Below are 18,079 nucleotides of genomic sequence, written 5' to 3' on the forward strand. Positions count from 1 at the left end.
AAACAGTCTACTCTTAAAACTATAAACTAGTAACTTTTGAAACCGAGAACCGAATTGGACATGTAAGATTACTTAAAGGATTGATCTTAAACCTAATTTATATACTATATTAGATAGTATGACCTCTGACCTTATAAAATTTCATTAGGTATGAAGCCCGGAACACCGAACACAATCTGACCAATTACCGTGAACGCTTTGCATCGCATCACTTGTGAGTTCGTAGTCCCATTTTTAATCAATCTTTTATAATTTTGGGATGAGATAATACTTGTTTACTGTTTTACATATTGGAATCAAGTACTTACAACTATATTTTATGTTGAGTAACAAAGGTCAATTTAGAAAGCCCGATTTTGATATCGTTAATTACCGGTTTGGTAAATGCGAATATTATGAATAGATCTATTTGAGGATGAATCCTCACATTAGGATAGGATTTCTAGGCTATCGGATGCATAACCTTCGACCATATGCACTTAAAAATTAAGTGACGCTTGTTTTCGGGTTCTTTTACGTTAACGTTCGATATCGAAAGCTCATGAACTAGAATATCTTTTTAACTGTTTTATACATGAAATCTTGAGGTCCATTAACTTATGCATTATAACTAAACCTATGAACTCACAAATATTTATATTGACGTTTTTAAGTATTTATCTCAGGTACTTAGCTTTTGGAGCACTTTCAGGCCGGGCATCGTGGAAGTTTTAAAAATGTCTTTTGTTAAATCTAGTGTTGATAGGCTAGATTTTGATGTATTTGTATTTGTACTTTGTCTGTACTTGTATTTTGTAACCACGATGTACCAAAACTAAAAACGGAGACCGTGATGTAATAATATTTATGTTTCCGCTGCTACGTTGACTATAACCTGGGACACTATGTTAAAGTTCACACTACGTCTTGGGGAATCGAGACAGGGGTCGTGACATTTCAAGATTTAACCGATGCGTTTATCAATCACTTTTCCCACCTTCAAAGGTGGAATGTTTAAGAATTGAAATTAATGGGTTCCCCCAACGAGGGGATGAGTCTTTGTATGATGCTTGGGTGCGCTTCAAGAATTTATTAAGAGCTTGCCCACCACATGGTTTGACTAAGAAGGAGTACATACATCAACACGTTCTACCGGGGTACTAATGCTTTGACTAAGCAATATCTTGATTCTTCTTTGGGTGGAGTGTTTATGTACAAATCACCTAATGCGGCCGAAATTTTATTAGAAGACATCTCGGTTAATACATACGAATGGGCACTTTCACCAAGAGATTTGACAAAGAAGAGTGTAGCTCAAGTGGAGAGTGATGATGAGCAAATTACCTTAGCAAGCTTAAACAATCAATTTCAAATGTATGGGAAAGAGTTGAAAAAGCTACAAAAATTTATAGTCGCAATGCAAGTCAGTTGTCAAAGGTGTGAAGGACCACACCTCACCGAGAATTGTCCCCAAATCAATCAATGCAACCACATTGACTTGGACGACATTCCTATGAATTCGGATGCTCACGTGAATTATGTGAGTAATCCAAACTTTTAAAGGGGAGGAACTTCAAACCAAGGCAACAAATCTTATCAATCGAACCAAAGCTATTATAACCCTAGCAAAAACCAAATGTCGTTCAACACTCAAACCAACACACCACCCGGATTCACCAACCAATATCACAACCAAGGATACCAAAATCGAGGAAATAACTTTCAATCCCAAAACCAACAAAATTACAACAATCAATCTTACAATAACCAATCCAACCCAAGTTACCAAGGAAATCAAAGTTATCAAAACCAAGGTTATAGTCAACCACAAAATAACCAAGGTTACATTCAACAAAACCAACAAAATCAACCAAACAACCAACCTTTCCAACCTTCTAAGGGACTAGAAGAGATTATGCAAAACTACATTAAGAAGGAGGAAACCATCGAACCATTTTTGTTGAAGGAAAATGAGTTTTTGAAGCAACAATCAAAACATCAACAAGCCTCATTCCAAAACATTGAGAGCACCGTTGGGAGACTTTCAAGCCAAGTTTCCGAAATACCTCAAGGCACCTTGCCATCCAATACTTAAGTTAACCCAAACACCTATAACAATAACCGACAACAAAACCAAAACAATAACAACACCACAAGGGTCATTCCTATTGAAAGTAACAACAACCAAAACCCTAACTACCCAAAATGAAATGAAAACGTCAATGCCATAACCACTCGAAGCGGTCTAACCATTCAAGCAGTTGAAGATCCCCAACCACAACCCTTTATCACCCAAGAACCACTACCAAGCTTCATTGAAGAGGAAGTCGGGGTTAGCAAGGAGAAGAGTAAGGAAAAGGTTAACTCAACCGGGGTCAATGGTAATGATGTTAAGGGTAATGATGAAAGGGGTAAGGATAAGGGTAAGGAGCCTTTGAAGGTTACAAGGACAGTTCCATATCCAAAAGCATTAAGGAAGGATAAGTTGGCGGCTCAATCTAAAAAGTTCAAAGATATGATGAAAAATGTGTCGGTCAACTTGCCTATCACCGATGTGCTCAAAGGGATGCCCAATTATGGACGCTTCATCAAAGAGTTAATCTCTCAAAGGGGTAAATATCATGAGGAAACATATTTCTTTATTGAAGATGAGTGCAATAAGATACTTGCATCAAGGCCAAGAATCCCTAAGAAGTTAGGCGATCCGGGAAAATTTGTTTTCCCATGTAAGTTCGAGGAAAGTGTTTAATGCACTTGCTGACTTGGGAGAAAGCATTAACCTAATGCCACACTCGCCGAGGACATCTTGGTTAGCATTGACTCCATGGTGTTCCCGGTTAATTTTGTTATCATGGAGATGAAGGAGGACCTTCAAGTCCCCCTCATATTTGGTAGACAATTTCTTACAACCGCCGACACCATCATCTTGGTGCAACGCAACCAACTCAACATTGGAGTTGGTGACGAGCGTGTGACCTTAAATATCCGGGAAGCTATGAAGCAACCGAGCAACACCGATGATGATGAGTGTTATGCCCTTGACCATATTGACCTTTATGTTGATGAGAAGCTTGAAAAGATTTTCGAGGTTGATACCTCGGGGTTCAACCAAATTTTTGAAAATGAAATTGTGGACTTAGAAGCCGATTTTAATAAATTGATGAATGTTAGTGTCGATGATAGTGAGCTTGAAAATGAAACAATTCGGCAAGAGTCATTTGAGGCTATTCCTAATGAGGATAGATTTAGAATCAAATCGTCATGGGAAGAACCTCCCACTCTTGAGCTCAAAGAGCTCCCCAAGCATCTTGAGTATGCTTATCTTAAAAAATCAAGTCAACTTCCGGTGATCATCTCATCTAGACTCACCGTTGACCAAAAGTCAAAGCTTGTTTCACTTCTCAAGTCTCACCATAAGGCAATAGCATGGAAGACCATGGATATCCAAGGGATCAATCCATCATATTTCACTCACAAATTCCTCATGGAGGAGAACTTTAAACCGATTGTTCAAAGACAAAGGAGACTTAATCCTAATATGAAAGATGTTATGAAGAAGGAGGTTATTAAATTCCTAGATGCGGGCTTAATCTACCCCCATCTCGAACTCACCATGGGTGAGTCCCATCTAAGTTGTTCCCAAAAAGGGTGGGACCATGGTGATCTTAAATGACCAAAATGAGCTTGTCCCGACCCGAACCATCACGGGATGGCGGGTGTGTATTGATTATCGGCGTCTCAACGATGCCACGACAAAGGATCATTTTCCTCTCCCGTATATCGACCAAATGATTGAGCGTTTAAGTTGAAAAGAATTTTATTGTTTTCTTGACGGGTTCTCGGGATACTTCAAACTCCCCATTGATCCCATGGACCAAGAAAAAACGACCTTTACATGTCCATATGGTACTTTTGCATATCGTCGAATGCCCTTCGGGTTGTGTAACGTCCGGGGACATTCGAAAGGTGTATTCTTGCAATTTTCTCAGATATGGTAGAGGATACTATGGAGGTATTCATGGACGACTTTTTAGTTTTTGGAGACTCTTTTGATCATTGTCTCAAAAACCTTGGTAAAATGTTGACCAGTTGCGAAAAAGCAAATTTAGTGCTTAATTGGGAGAAATGCCATTTCATGGTAAACGAAGGGGTGGTCTTAGAACATAAAATTTCAAGGGCGGGAATCGAGGTTGATAAGGCTAAGGTTAGCGCAATAAAAGACTTACCTATACCATCGGATGTAAAAATCCGAAGTTTTATTGGGCATGCGGGATTCTACCACCGGTTTATAAAAGATTTTTCTAAAATTACCCGTCCCATGACTAAATTGCTAGAAAAGGACCAACCTTTCTTGTTTAATGATGATTACATCGAGGCGTTTAACTTACTTAAGGAAAAGCTCATTAACCCACCGATTCTTATCTCTCCCGATTGGGATAAAGATTTTGAATTGATGTGTGATGCGAGTGACTATGCGCTCGGGGCGGTCCTTGGTCAAAGAGTTGACCAACACTTTAGACCAATTTATTATGCAAGTAAAACATTAACCGGGGCACAATTGAACTACACTACTACCGAGAAGGAACTTCTCGCGGTAGTGTTTGCTTTTGACAAATTTCAATCTTACCTCGTTCTTTCCAAAACGATCGTATACACGGACCACTCCGCGTTACGATATCTTTTTCAAAAACAAGATTCAGAACATAAGTTAATTAGGTGGGTTCTTCTCTTGCAAGATTTTGATATAGAAACAAGGAATAAAAAGGGGATCGAGAATGTGGAGGCCGATCATTTATCTAGGTTAGATAACCCCGGGCTACAACTAGTAGATGAGTCCAAAATTCGAGACACTTTCCCGGATGAACATTTGATGGGGATTGAGTTAGTCGATGAGGTTCCATGGTTTGCCGATTTTTCAAACTATTTGGCCTCAAATATTTTGAGAAAAGGTCTTTCATATCAATCATATCAACAAAAGAAGAAATTTTTCAATGACCTAAGGTATTACTTTTGGGAAGACCCGGATTTGTTCCGCATAGGGGTGGATCAAGTGATCCGGAGATGTGTGTATGGGCAAGAAGCCCGATAAATCTTAAAAAGTTGTCATAGTGGGCCCACGGGTGGCCATTTTGGACCTAACCACACCGCAAAAAAAGTGTTCGATTCGGGTTTCTATTGGCCCACTATATTCAAGGATGCCCATGATTTAGTGAAACGTTGTGATTCATGTCAAAAGTCTGATTCCATTTCGAAAAGAGACAAAATGTCTCAATCTGGAATTCAAATATGTGAGGTATTGGATGTGTGGGGCCTATATTTCATGGGGCCGTTTCCAAACTCGAATAAATGCCTTTACATTTTAGTAGCGGTTGATTATGTCTCGAAATGGGCCGAGGCTAAAGCCTTGCCAACAAATGATGCGAGAGTCATTGTGAAGTTCTTAAAACGCTTGCTTGCTAGGTTTGGGGTTCCAAAAGCATTGATCTCGGATCGAGGAACGCATTTTGCAAACCATCTTATAGAGAACGTCATGGAAAAATATGGTGTAGTGCATAGGTTCTCGACTCCTTACCACCCCCAAACGAGTGGTCAAGTCGAGAACACTAATCGTGCCTTGAAAAGGATACTAGAGAAGACGGTTTAAAACAACCCGAAGGTATAGTCCACTGAGATCGATGATGCCTTATGGGCATTTCGGACCGCCTATAAGACACCTATAAGGACGACACCGTTTAGGTTAGTGTTTGGTAAAGCTTTTCACCTCCCGGTGGAGGTTGAACATAGAGCATTTTGGGCGTTAAAAGAGGTAAAACTAGATTTGACCCAATCAAAAGAAAACAGGGTTATGCAACTTCATGAGTTAGAGGAGCTAAAGTTATATGCATACGAGAATTCTTTATCATACAAAGAGAAAACCAAGAAGTGGCATGATTTCTGATTAAAAGGTCCTATGAAATTTCACCCAAACGACAAGGTGCTTGTGTTTAATTCACAATTCAAGTTCTCACCCGAGAAACATAAGTCTAGGTGGTTGGGCCCATATATTGTCAAGAGAGCATACCCTATGGGATATGTAGAATTGTTTGGGAATGGAAATACTTTCAAGGTAAACGGTCATAGGCAAAAGATTTACAATGATGAAGTCAATGCTTTCGAGCTTGATGACATCAAGCTCTACCCCAAGTAACATCCTTGTGTCAAAACAGGTCAAGTGATATACCCGTGATAAAACCAATCACACTTGTATTATATATGTTCATTTATAGATTGCATCTCATATAGGGTTGTATGATATTCATTTTGTTAGTTGCAATTTGCATTTAACTGCATTTCATGCATATGGGAAAGCTGAAAATAGCTTGTGAACGGGTTGAAAAGGACTTGAAGTTTGAAAAACTGCATCCAGGATGAAGAGCGACACTTTTGTAATAAAAGCGACGCTTTTGGCTCTTTAAGAGCGGCGCTTTTGTCACAAGAGCGCTGCTATAGGCTGTGATTTGGGACCAAAATTGGTCAGTAGCCAAGAGCGACGCTTTCAATTTTCAAGAGCGGCGCTTTTGCTCCCAGGAACGGCGCTCCTATACTAAGTGCGGTGCTCCTGTACCTGGTACTTAAAAACTCTGCAAGACCCAGAAAAATCATTAGTGTCTTTCACCCACTTCATTTGCTCTCTCTCTAAAATGGCTGAACATGCTCTAATTCGAATTCCTACACCAAATTAGCATCTTTTGTGAATATTTCTTGCATTCTTATCAATATTTAACATGAGTAAAGTAAGATTCATGCTTCATTAACACTTATCTTCAATTTATTGCATGATTCTAGATATGTTCTTACTTCTACTTGTTTTTAGATCTCTAAGCAATTGATGATGATTATGATAAATTGGTGATAGATTCTAGTTATTCTCATGATTCCTAACATGATTTACATACTTAATTTCACAAATTTGAATCTTGAATTTCTAGGGTTCATCCCAATTTGGGGGTTTTTGAAATGGATGTCTAATTGAGAGTTTAATGATATAATTGGTTACTATACACGTCTATAACATACCTAAATCAACAAGAATCAAACTTTCATGCTTGTATGAACTTAATTTGAAATTAGGGTTCTTGATTTATGGATGTTGACTATGTTTGACCAATTTAGGTAACTTTTCAATTAAAGCTTCTTGTTTGTGATTAGAATTGAGATGTTATGGTTAATTGCTATACGATATTGCATGCTACTAGTCTTAAGCTTAATGTGAATTTTGAAATTTGACTAAGAGTTTAACTTTTGCATGTGAGCAAATTTTGACCAGCTTAATAATTGTGAAGCTTCTGCTTTTAAATTAAATGTAGGGGCACCTTACCCCATCCATGTTTGAATGCAAGTTAACTACTTAATGCTAACGTCATGAAATTATTTTTGCATTTATCGTTTATTGAGTTAATTTCAGAGAATTGATAAAGGAAAGGGAATTGTGAGGTCCACCGATGCTCATGAATGGTTGGAAGAGCTTCTATATGATAAGACTCTTGAATATCAAATGGGTAATAGGATAAGTATGCCGGTGTGTCCGGCCAAGTACATCTATTGGACTCAATTTGAGTTAGCGAGTTCAGGCCATGAAATTCGGGATACGTTCATAGTGAAAGTCAATGATCAAATTTTGTGCCCATGGGAGCCTCTTCTTTACATGTATGGTGACATCTACCCAACGCTAACCCATGAATTCCTAGGAACCTTAAGGGTTAATTTTAAGGTCCGCTCGCCATGGGTGTACAACTACCTCACATTTAAGCTAGGGGAAAAGAAAGGCAAATGAGCATGAGCCAATTCATGGAGTGTCTCGGTCTCTACTATGGGTCTAATCCCAATGACACCTTAGAGTACTTGGCCAAGTGCGAAACCTTTAATCCATGCGAGTTTGATCCAAAGAAGGTTTGTCACAAGATTAGCAATGTTGAATTCACTCCCGACAACCTAGTTTCTCATGCACTCTAAAGCCCTAAACTTAGGTGCATTTACGGTTTCTTCGCTCAATCGGTCTTCCACCGAACGAAGGATGTTGATAAGGTGACATTGTTCGATATTTGGTTGATTTATTGTGTTCAAAAGCAAAAACACCTTCATATCCCTAACCTCATCGCAAGTTATCTATTCGACGCAAGTGGCGAGAAATATACGTGCCCAAGTTTTGGTGGTCATTACATAACTCGAATTGCAAAATTTATAAAGGTGAATGTCAATGATTTGTAGACAATCCCTATGCCTCGGTTGGGTTATGATGATTGCCTTGGGAGACGCGCCTTGTCGAAAAACCCAAATCACTATGGGTAATTGGTAATTCATCTTGGTAATGGTTCATGAAACAATTTTAATAATTTGGCATGTAACTTAACTTAATTTGCGAATTATCTTGTAGAATCTCAAATTATTGATTCGGTGTGAAGTAGTACACTTGTATTGCTACTCTCACACATGATCACTACTATGTTTGTAATAAGTCGACGATTGTTTGTGGATGCATTTGTGTATGCTTGTAGTATTCTTGCTTGTTGTGAATCTTAGTGGCAGGATAAACTTTGATGATTGATCCAAGCCTGGCATTAATTTCAGGTGTCAAGCTTATCGACATGCAATTTTTGGTGACTAAGTATTATCCGAATGGTGACAACAAAGATCAGTTGATCTAATCCGGTTTTACATTCTTTCCTCTTCTCTATTCCAATTCAAAATTTCCCTCAATTTTCTGAAAATTTTTCGTTTAATACAATGAAGGCATTGCATCAAACTAAATGTAGGGGGGAGAGTAAATCTCGGGTCATTTTGAACTTTTTCGGGTTAAAACTTATCGCATATGCTTATCAAAGATTAATGTTGCAATGTTGATGAAAACTAATTTTTGTAACAAGTCTCTAGCCATTACATCAATAAAAATTATAAACTCCAAACGGCTAGAGCTTGTAAAAGAAGGAAAAGTAAAGTCTTTTCCTTGTGTTTCATAAGCTAGGGAAGTAAAGTCTTCCCTTTGTGTTGGTAATTGTAATCCCAAGTGAAAGTAAAGTCTTTAACTTTCAAAATGATTTGTGCTTAAATGATAAAATCCAAAGAAAAATCAACTCTTTTGCATGGAAGTTAAAGTCTTCCATGCATGTTGTTGCAAAACCCAAGTGTTTAAAGCTAAAAGCTTTAACACTTCCGGAAGACTCAAGTCCATCCACTTTTGTAGAGAGTAAAGTCTCCCGAATTTCGGTTTACTTGGTGTGGGATACTTCCTAATCCACACCATTTTATATTGACATTGGTTGTCTCATCATTTCACGATGGTTCACCGATGTATCATACCGAGGGAAGAGGAGCCACCGAGCTTCAACGTGTGCTATCTTCTTGATGAAGAGCAATGGCTTCGTGTAGTGTTGCTAGACAACACACACCATAGCCAAAAGATATGGCACCCTTTTATTCTATCAACTAACGAAAAGGTAGTTACTACTTCCTACATTTTCTTAAAATAAGCATAAAAGCTTGTTATGTGGGAAGTAGCCCAACACTTGGAAGTAAAGTCTTCCAAGTATTATCGTGTACCAAACTTGGAAGTAAAGTCTTACAAGTCAAAATTTGTGTTCCAAGCTTGGGAGTAAAGTCTCCCAAGTTCAGTTTGACTCTTTTAGGAAGTAAAGTCTTCCTAGCCGGGTGTTAAAGGTCTCATCTTTAACAATCCTGAGTGGCTCACACCTGCTCATCAAGGAATTCAAATTCCGCCCAAATTTTGGAATTGATGGATCTCTTATTTAGCTCCGTGGGGCCCTAATTCCGCGAACCTCCGTCAATTCTTTCGCCCTACTATGAGAGAAACCATAGATTTGTGATAGAAAGCTTGATGAGTGCTGGTTAGCCCGAGCCCGAGTTGACCAATAAAGATAAGGGTACCCAGTCCCCTAGCTTTGGCACACCCACCTTAACCCAAACATGAAATTGACGATTATATTTGGAATTGATGAATCATTGGTGTTTTGGGGGCATGGAGATGGAAGAGGGATAACCATCGCGGGGTTGACTACATGAGCATACATTTTGGGGGCATACACTTTTTACACGAATGATCCCTTGGCGAACGGTAATTTTTGTGATATTCATGACCCATTTGCATTTTGGGTACGTTTTGTGAGTTTTATGGTGATTAGATCTTTTTACATATATTTTGAATCACCTTGTGTTTATTTTGGCGAATTTGAGTATATTGTGAATAGTGTTGAGATTTGATTTGATTGAGTTGATGGCTATCCTGCGAATCCTACATAATTGGTCAAAGTCAAGGAGGTCAAAGTATGATATTGTGAAAATCTTATGCTTGATGATTGGTGTTTGACGACCTCTTAGGTGATGGAGTTGACTTTGACCGGGGAATGATTGTTTCGGGTAGACCTAGGTTTGAATTGTAAGCTGATTTGGTGGTAATTGAAGACTATTGAAGCGTTGATTTGAGCTCGTGTTACTAGCATAAGAAGTAGAGAAGAAGAATGGTTGGTCCTTGGCAATTGTAAGGGTTTGGAGTTCATTCTAGCCAGTCAAAGTGCTCATTCATGGAGGTATCACTTATTGCCTAATCATTGCACTTTGGATTTAATCGTTGAACGCTATTTTTCTCCAAGCCTTGTTCTATTGATTTGCTTGCTTGAGGAAAAGCAAGGTTCAAATGTGGGGGGTTTTCATATTGCTCCAATTATATATGTTTTATTCCGCAATATCTCCCTCATTTCATTCGGTTTTGATGATCGTTGGGCCCAAAAGTTGTTTTTCTGCACCAAAGTCTCGGTTCAAGTCTAAAAGCCTGATTTGGTGTAAAATTGACCAAATCCTAATCGAAAATTGGAAAGAAAATGACAAGTGCAGGAAACAGGTCCAAAAGCGTCGCTCCTTGACAAAGAGTGCCGCTCCTGATGATCCAAAGTGTCGCTCCTAAAGGAAAAGCGGCGTTCTCATGCACATTTTGGCTCCATTTTTCATCAGTGGCCAGAAGTGTCGTTCTTAGTTGTCAAAGGAGCCACTCCTGCTAAGCCAAAAGCGCCGCACCAGATATAAAAGCGTCGTTCCTATTTTAAGCCAAAAGCGCCGCTCCTGAAGGAAAAGCGACGCTCCAGTCGCTAATTCAACACGAATTTTTAACACTATATAAGGAAGGAGATAGGTCATTTTTCAAGAGAGCTGCAGTTTTTACTCCGAATTTCACACACAAAACCCTAATTTCCTCATCAATTAGAGTTTTAAGGTGATTTGAAGGAAGCAAGCTCAAGTTTCATCATCATTAGCTCTAGATCTTTCTCTCTTTATCATTTTGGGTTGTAATCTCCACTTTACTTTACTCATTTTGAAATAATTAGTTGTAATTCATCTAGCTTTGAACTAATTACTTGTAATCACTCAAGATGATGTTTATTGATGTTTCTATGCTTATTACTAGTGTAATCTTTGCCATGTTTGGCTAAATCATTTGTGTTTGCTTATCTATGAATCTCTAATGCATAGGATTAGCCCTTAATCTATTGAATGAAGTTGTTTTGAATGAAAATACATGAGCTAGTATTATTGTGTTAGCTATGAGGTCCATTGCTATGATTTGATATTGGTTTTACTTTGATTACATAGGTTGAGTAGCTCTCTTAGTGATTTGAGAAGTGAATCAATTTGTGCTTCAACAACTTAGACTACTAGAATAGGGATTTCATGTGATTGTGTTTCTAGTCTAAGTTGGTTTTCAATTGACCTTTGTTCAACATAGTGGTGTTTAACTATCTTAAGTGATTTTGATAGTTAAAGGGTTTTAAGTGATTTCAACCCGAGCATAATCTCAATAATCAGCTCATACTTAACTTGATCTTAGGATACCATGCTTATGTGAATTTGCCAAAGTATAATTTGATTAAGGTTTGGTAGTAGTACTAAACATTCACTAGTTTAAACAACTAAAGCGATATCAAATTGGGTAAAAGAAGGGCAATCCAAGCATAAAGAGGATTAGATAAGTGAACACTCTTTGTCTTATTGATTAAATCTCATTTCTTAGTTACTTGTTACTTGTTGCTAGTTAAGTACAAGTTTGTTTATTTGAAAAAGTTTAGTTGTTAGTTAAAATCTATCGCAAAACCCCTAATCAAACAAACCCCTAGGATAACTATTAGTTTCAATTATTCAACTTACACCGCTCTCTTGGGACGAACTTGATAAGAATACTTACATTAAGTGCTATAATAACCGGGTTCTAAGTGCTCGATAGTTGTGCGTGCTTATTTGTAATATTTGAATCTTAAATAACTTTTGAGGGTTAAACATGTATTGTTCCCCACGCATCAACACTTTCATGGCGCCGCTGCCGAGGAATGTTTAGCTAAGTTAAGTTGGGTATTTGGTTTAAGCTTTTAGTTATTCGATCCTTTTGTAAGGATTCATCCTTACAAAAGTTACTTTTATTGTTTTTATATATTATTTGTATTGGAAACAGTTTGTGTTTGTGTTGTCATTGAAGGTTAGGTCTTTTGGTGTATGAGAAGGAGGTCCCAAAAAGATCAAGAATTCACACATCCATTTTTCGACCCGAAAAAACACGTGCACGGGGTTTACAAGTGTAGAGAAGAATGGGATTTAAGGAAGCATTGCTTGAAAGTCTTCCGAAACTTGTAACTAAAGTCTTACAAGTTAAAGTTGAGTTTCAAAAGACCATTGCTTGAAAGTAAAGTCTTTTAGGTTTCGTGCACTAGACCCTCAAAAAAATTTACACCCAAGGTAGTTGCTTTCTCATCGCCTTCGAACTGGGAGGTAGTTCACTTCGGTGATATACCGGGTTGGCAACTACCCATGCGACTGTCCTACAACAGGGATTGCTTGTATGCACACCGCCTTTTGAGCCCAAGACAATTGTTATCTCATCAGTTTCGAACCAGGAAGTAGTTTATCCTATATAATATACCGGGGTAACAATTGTTTGTGCGGCTGTCTCAAAACCGAGATGGCTTTGAAAGCACATAACCTTAAAACTCAAAATTTTCGGAAAACTTGTTTTTTGTAAAAACTTAATTAGTTTTCCCGTTCTTAAAATGCAAATATGATTTTCTTAAGGTCTTGTTTTCCCTAAGGCCAAATTTTTCTTGGTTCAGCACGTGTTGTTATATGTAACGACCTGGATTTTTCCATGATTATATATATGAGATTAATATTTACATACATAAATGTTTCCAACATATTAAGCAATCAAACTTGTTAAGACTTGATTAATTGAAACAGATTTTTAGGTAAACGTTTGACCACCCAATTCGCCCGACGATTCACGAACATCATAGATATATATATATATATATATATATATATATATATATATATATATATATATATATATATATATATATAACTTCATAAAATGATAATTAAGTATCTCATTAAGTATTTTAACAATGGGTTAAATACATAAAATGAGACTACTAACTTAAGGGTTCGAATATATATATATATATATATATATATATATATATATATATATATATATATATATATATATATATATATATATATATATATATATATATATATATATATATATATATATCGATTAAAGACGAAATAACGACTTAATTAAAATGTATATATATGTATTATATTATGATGTATTAATACACTTTTGAGAGACTAAATTACATATATCAAAATACTTATACCCAACAAAGATAACTATACTGGTATTCGCATTCGATTTTTTCAAGAATTCTACTCGTATTCATACGGTATTTTCACCCGTATAATACCCAGCTTCTAGATGTACATACTATTGGTATGTACACATAATGATCAGCTCTTAGCAGCCCTAAATGACTCATTAACCATTATAGAAATATATAGGGTTTAACCTTTGTCATTTACCATGAATTATTAGCTAGAAAACAAACTTAATCAACCTTTAAATCCCATCCATTTTAACTTCAACTTTCACTCACACATACATCAGTTTCATTTCCATTTTACTACTCTAGATTCTCTCTATTCTCCAGCTCTCTCATGTTCTAAAAACCTTCATCAATTCAGCAAGTTTAGAAATCAAAAACTAAGGTTAATCATCATAAGAAAGCTTGATCAAGAACGTATCAAGATAGTCATCCAATTTCAAGTAGTTTGCTTCCAAACTTTTAATCCATTTCAAGAATACTTGCAAGATCATGAAACCTTTGTTTTTCTCAGTAGGTTATCATTCTAAATCAAGGTAATAATCATATTCAAGTTTTGTTTTGATTTCTATAAATATAACTATCTTAAAACAAGTAGTAATATTCTTGAACGTTGTTTCATTCCATGATTCTATTTCAAAGTTTCCAAGCTTTCAAGAACATCTTCAAGCTCAAGATTATATCCTTATTTTTCCAGCAACCATATCCATTTGAGTTGAGGTAGTAACCTTGTTCATAATCTTGTTCGATTCATATATATATATATATATATATATATATATATATATATATATATATATATATATATATATATATATATAACTATCTTATTCGGAGTATATAACCGGTAATCACTAAAATATAGTTCAGTAAATATTAAACTTGTTTGCAAATAAACTTAATCCTTCTAACTTGACTTTTAAAAATAACTAAACACATGTATTATATCTATATGATATGCTAACTTAAGAATTTGAAACTTGAAAACACGAAGAACACCGTAAAACTTAACCGGGGGTTGTTTTAGGTTAGATAATTAAAAACTATCAAGAAATTTGGTTTAAAAGTTTGTCTTTTGGGAAAATTATATTTCAGATGAACATGATAATATATCCAAATATCATGGTTAAACTCGAAGTAAAAGTATGTTTTTCAAAATGGTTATCAAGATGTCGTTCTTTCGACGGAAATGACCAGCTCTTTCAAATTTGACTTGTAACCTATAAATCCGATTATAAACTAATACTTTTAAAGTGTAGTTTTAGAAAATAGAGTTCATTACGAAATCATAGATTTTTGAAATACTCAAAACCGATTTGTAATGAAGAAGTTGTGTGCAAAACAATATTGGTTAGGAAAGACTAAAATGAGTACGGGATTAATTTAACAAAATCCATACTAACCATATCCTAGCTAACTTTTCTTATACCTTACATGTATTTAAACATGTCATGAGTATTTCCTTGTAATATACTAGTCTTGGTTAAGTCCGAGACAATATAATATGATCTTGATTAGTTAAGACAATAGTTATACAATATGTTCGGATAGATCGTATGACACCATGTACACAATACGTCTGGGTTAATTCAAAGACAATACGCGTACCTTGGGTCATGATTGAGTCTATAACAATACGTGTACAATACGTCTTGATTAAATTCTAAGATCATATATTGGACTATATATGGACTACTAACTTGACAACTTAAATCATCACACGTAATTAAAAATATGATATGAAAATAATTGTATCACACTTTGATATATATATATATATATATATATATATATATATATATATATATATATATATATATATATATATATATATATATATATATATATATATATATATATATATATATATATATATATGTTATATGTTCGTGAATCGTTTCGCGGTCAAGTCTAATTTCCAACGAATTGAAAATCTTATCAAGTGAGTTTTAGTCCCACTTTTAATATCAAATATTTTTGGGATGAGAATAATGCAGTTTTATAAATGTTTTACAAAATAGACACAAGTACTTGAAACTACATTCTATGGTTGGATTATTATACCGGATATCACCCCTTTTAGCTTGGTAACCTAAGAATTAGTGTTTATTATAATTGCCACTAATTGACGTGAATCTTAAAGATAGATCTATTGGGCCTAACAACCCCCATTCAGGTTATAGATGCTTTAGTACTTCGAGGTTTATATTCTACAGACGAGTGGTTCTATTTTGGGGATATTCTAGATGCATTTTGTTAATGTCGGTTACCAGTGTTCATCATACGAATGATTTTTATGCACAGGTTTTGTGTATTATTTTATTACACAAGTTATGCGTAATGTAAAAATGAAATCTTGTGGTCTATTATTACAATTTGGTATATAGGTTAAACCTATAACTCATCAACATTTTTGTTGACGTTTTTTAAGCATGTTATTCTCAGGTGATTATTAAAGACTTCAACTGTTGCATGCTAATTAAAGACAAGAATTGGAGTCAGCATGCTTGTATGATAATGTTTAAAAACTGCATTCGGAAAACACCTTGTTGTATCATATTATTGTTTACCATTATGTAATGGATGTGTGTAAACATTGTATTTTATATTATCATTACTTGATAACCTATGTTATGTCTTTTAAAACCTTTGTCGATAAAATAAAGGTTATGGTTTGTTTTTGGAAACGAAAGCAGGCTTTGAAAAACGTCTCATATAGAGGTCAAAACCTCGCATTGAAACCAATTAATATGAAATGTTTATAATCGATATGAACGGGGCATTTTAGTTGGTATCAGAGCGTTGGTCTTAGAGAACCAGAAAATTTGCATTAGGGTGTCTAACCGAGTTTGTTAGGATGCATTAGTGAGTCTGGATTTCGACCGTGTCAGTTTTAAAAATGATTGCTTAACACTTTTGTTGGAAACTATATATTCTTAACATGTAAATATTATGTGATATATTAATCTCTTAACGTGCTTGCTATTATGTGTTAGATGACTTCATCTGATCATGCTAGGCTTTCAAACGACTCCGATTATAGTAGTCACTCAAGCGATTCAGATATTGAGTCAAAATCTTCAACCAATGTACCAAAGTTAAAAATGGTCGAAGGTGTCTCCGCTGAGAAGAAAAATACTGGGAAGATTCCCAATTTTTTGAGGAACCGGAAGAGAATCCCGATGAGGATTCCGATGAAGTGATAGAAATTACACCGGCTCAGTTTAAAGAAAAGAAAAACAATAAGAGAAAATCTCCATCTATCAAGATAGAGAAACCCGATCCCAGGCCCGATGAACCATTAGTTATCAGGAATAACCCTGACCATTCATACCGTAAACACCCGTATCACTTAAATTTTAATTATCGATCGGGAACATCTAAGAAGCCAGATTTTTCTAAAACATTGTGAAAAGGACTGCTCGTATTAGGTGTGGCGGGTTTATCCCTAGGAAATTAGCAGAACGAACTAAGTCAGAAGAGGAAAAAACAAGTGAGTCCGATTGAAGAGTTCACAAATAATAAGTTTTACAATGTCTTGTAATATATGTATGATAACGTGCTTGTGCTTTTAAGCTATATGTAAAAATTGCTTGAAATGTCTTATCATTTCCATTATCTTCTACAAACTTAGGTATAATTTCGTCTCTTTTACAGTATAAAACGAAATACAATATGGATGTTAGGGATAGACAACCGACATTTTAGAAGATCTGCCGCAGGAAATGCTTGATGAAATCTTGTCTAGAGTTGGTAAGGATTCATCGGCTCAATTGTTTATGGCGAAATTAGTTTGCTAGGCATTTGATAAGCATTCCGCATGCCTTGGTTTATAAAAGGCATTCCTTTGATAGGTGGTGTATCTCACCTTGGGGAAACCGTAAGTTGGCCCGTATTTTCTTTATGGCTATACATTATGGAAACCCTAATGCGATTTTTCGCCATGGTTTGCGAACTTATTTTGATTCTATATATCCCGGTATAGGACTTCATTATTTAGAAAGAGCTGCAAATATGCAACTAAAAGAAGCATGTTATGTATTTGGGTTGGTTATGTTTGCCTCTCGCCAAACAGAGGAAAAAGATATGGGATTACAAATCCTTAATCAAACATTTCCGCTGGTATCAGATTTGGTGGTTGAGGTGAGAAACAAAGTTCTTGATTTATTACGACGTTGTTGGTTATTACGTAACTCCCATCCTTTTGACGACGCCAGAACGTGCTGCACTATTAAGGGCCACAAAGTTTATTTTCCACTTGACCTAGGATGAGAAATAGTATTAGTAAAACTAGAGTGCATGTGTTGTTTTTGGTCCTGTGAGTTGCGTGTTTTTACTGAACGACTTGAGTTTAACAAGATTTGTCTCAGCAGCTACCATACTTCATGTCTTGTATAATA

General features: G+C 35.9%; 1 non-coding gene across 1 annotated transcript; it reads right to left on the reverse strand.

Moving 5' to 3' along the window:
- Positions 1-989: 989 nt before the first annotated feature.
- Positions 990-1,097, reverse strand: LOC139879003 (small nucleolar RNA R71). The gene has a single exon (XR_011769860.1). It is a non-coding gene; the product is annotated as a small nucleolar RNA R71 (small nucleolar RNA).
- Between the last annotated feature and the right edge of the window lie 16,982 nt (positions 1,098-18,079).

This window comes from Rutidosis leptorrhynchoides, chromosome 11 (assembly GCF_046630445.1).
Source record: "Rutidosis leptorrhynchoides isolate AG116_Rl617_1_P2 chromosome 11, CSIRO_AGI_Rlap_v1, whole genome shotgun sequence".
Classification (NCBI taxonomy): Eukaryota; Viridiplantae; Streptophyta; class Magnoliopsida; order Asterales; family Asteraceae; genus Rutidosis; species Rutidosis leptorrhynchoides.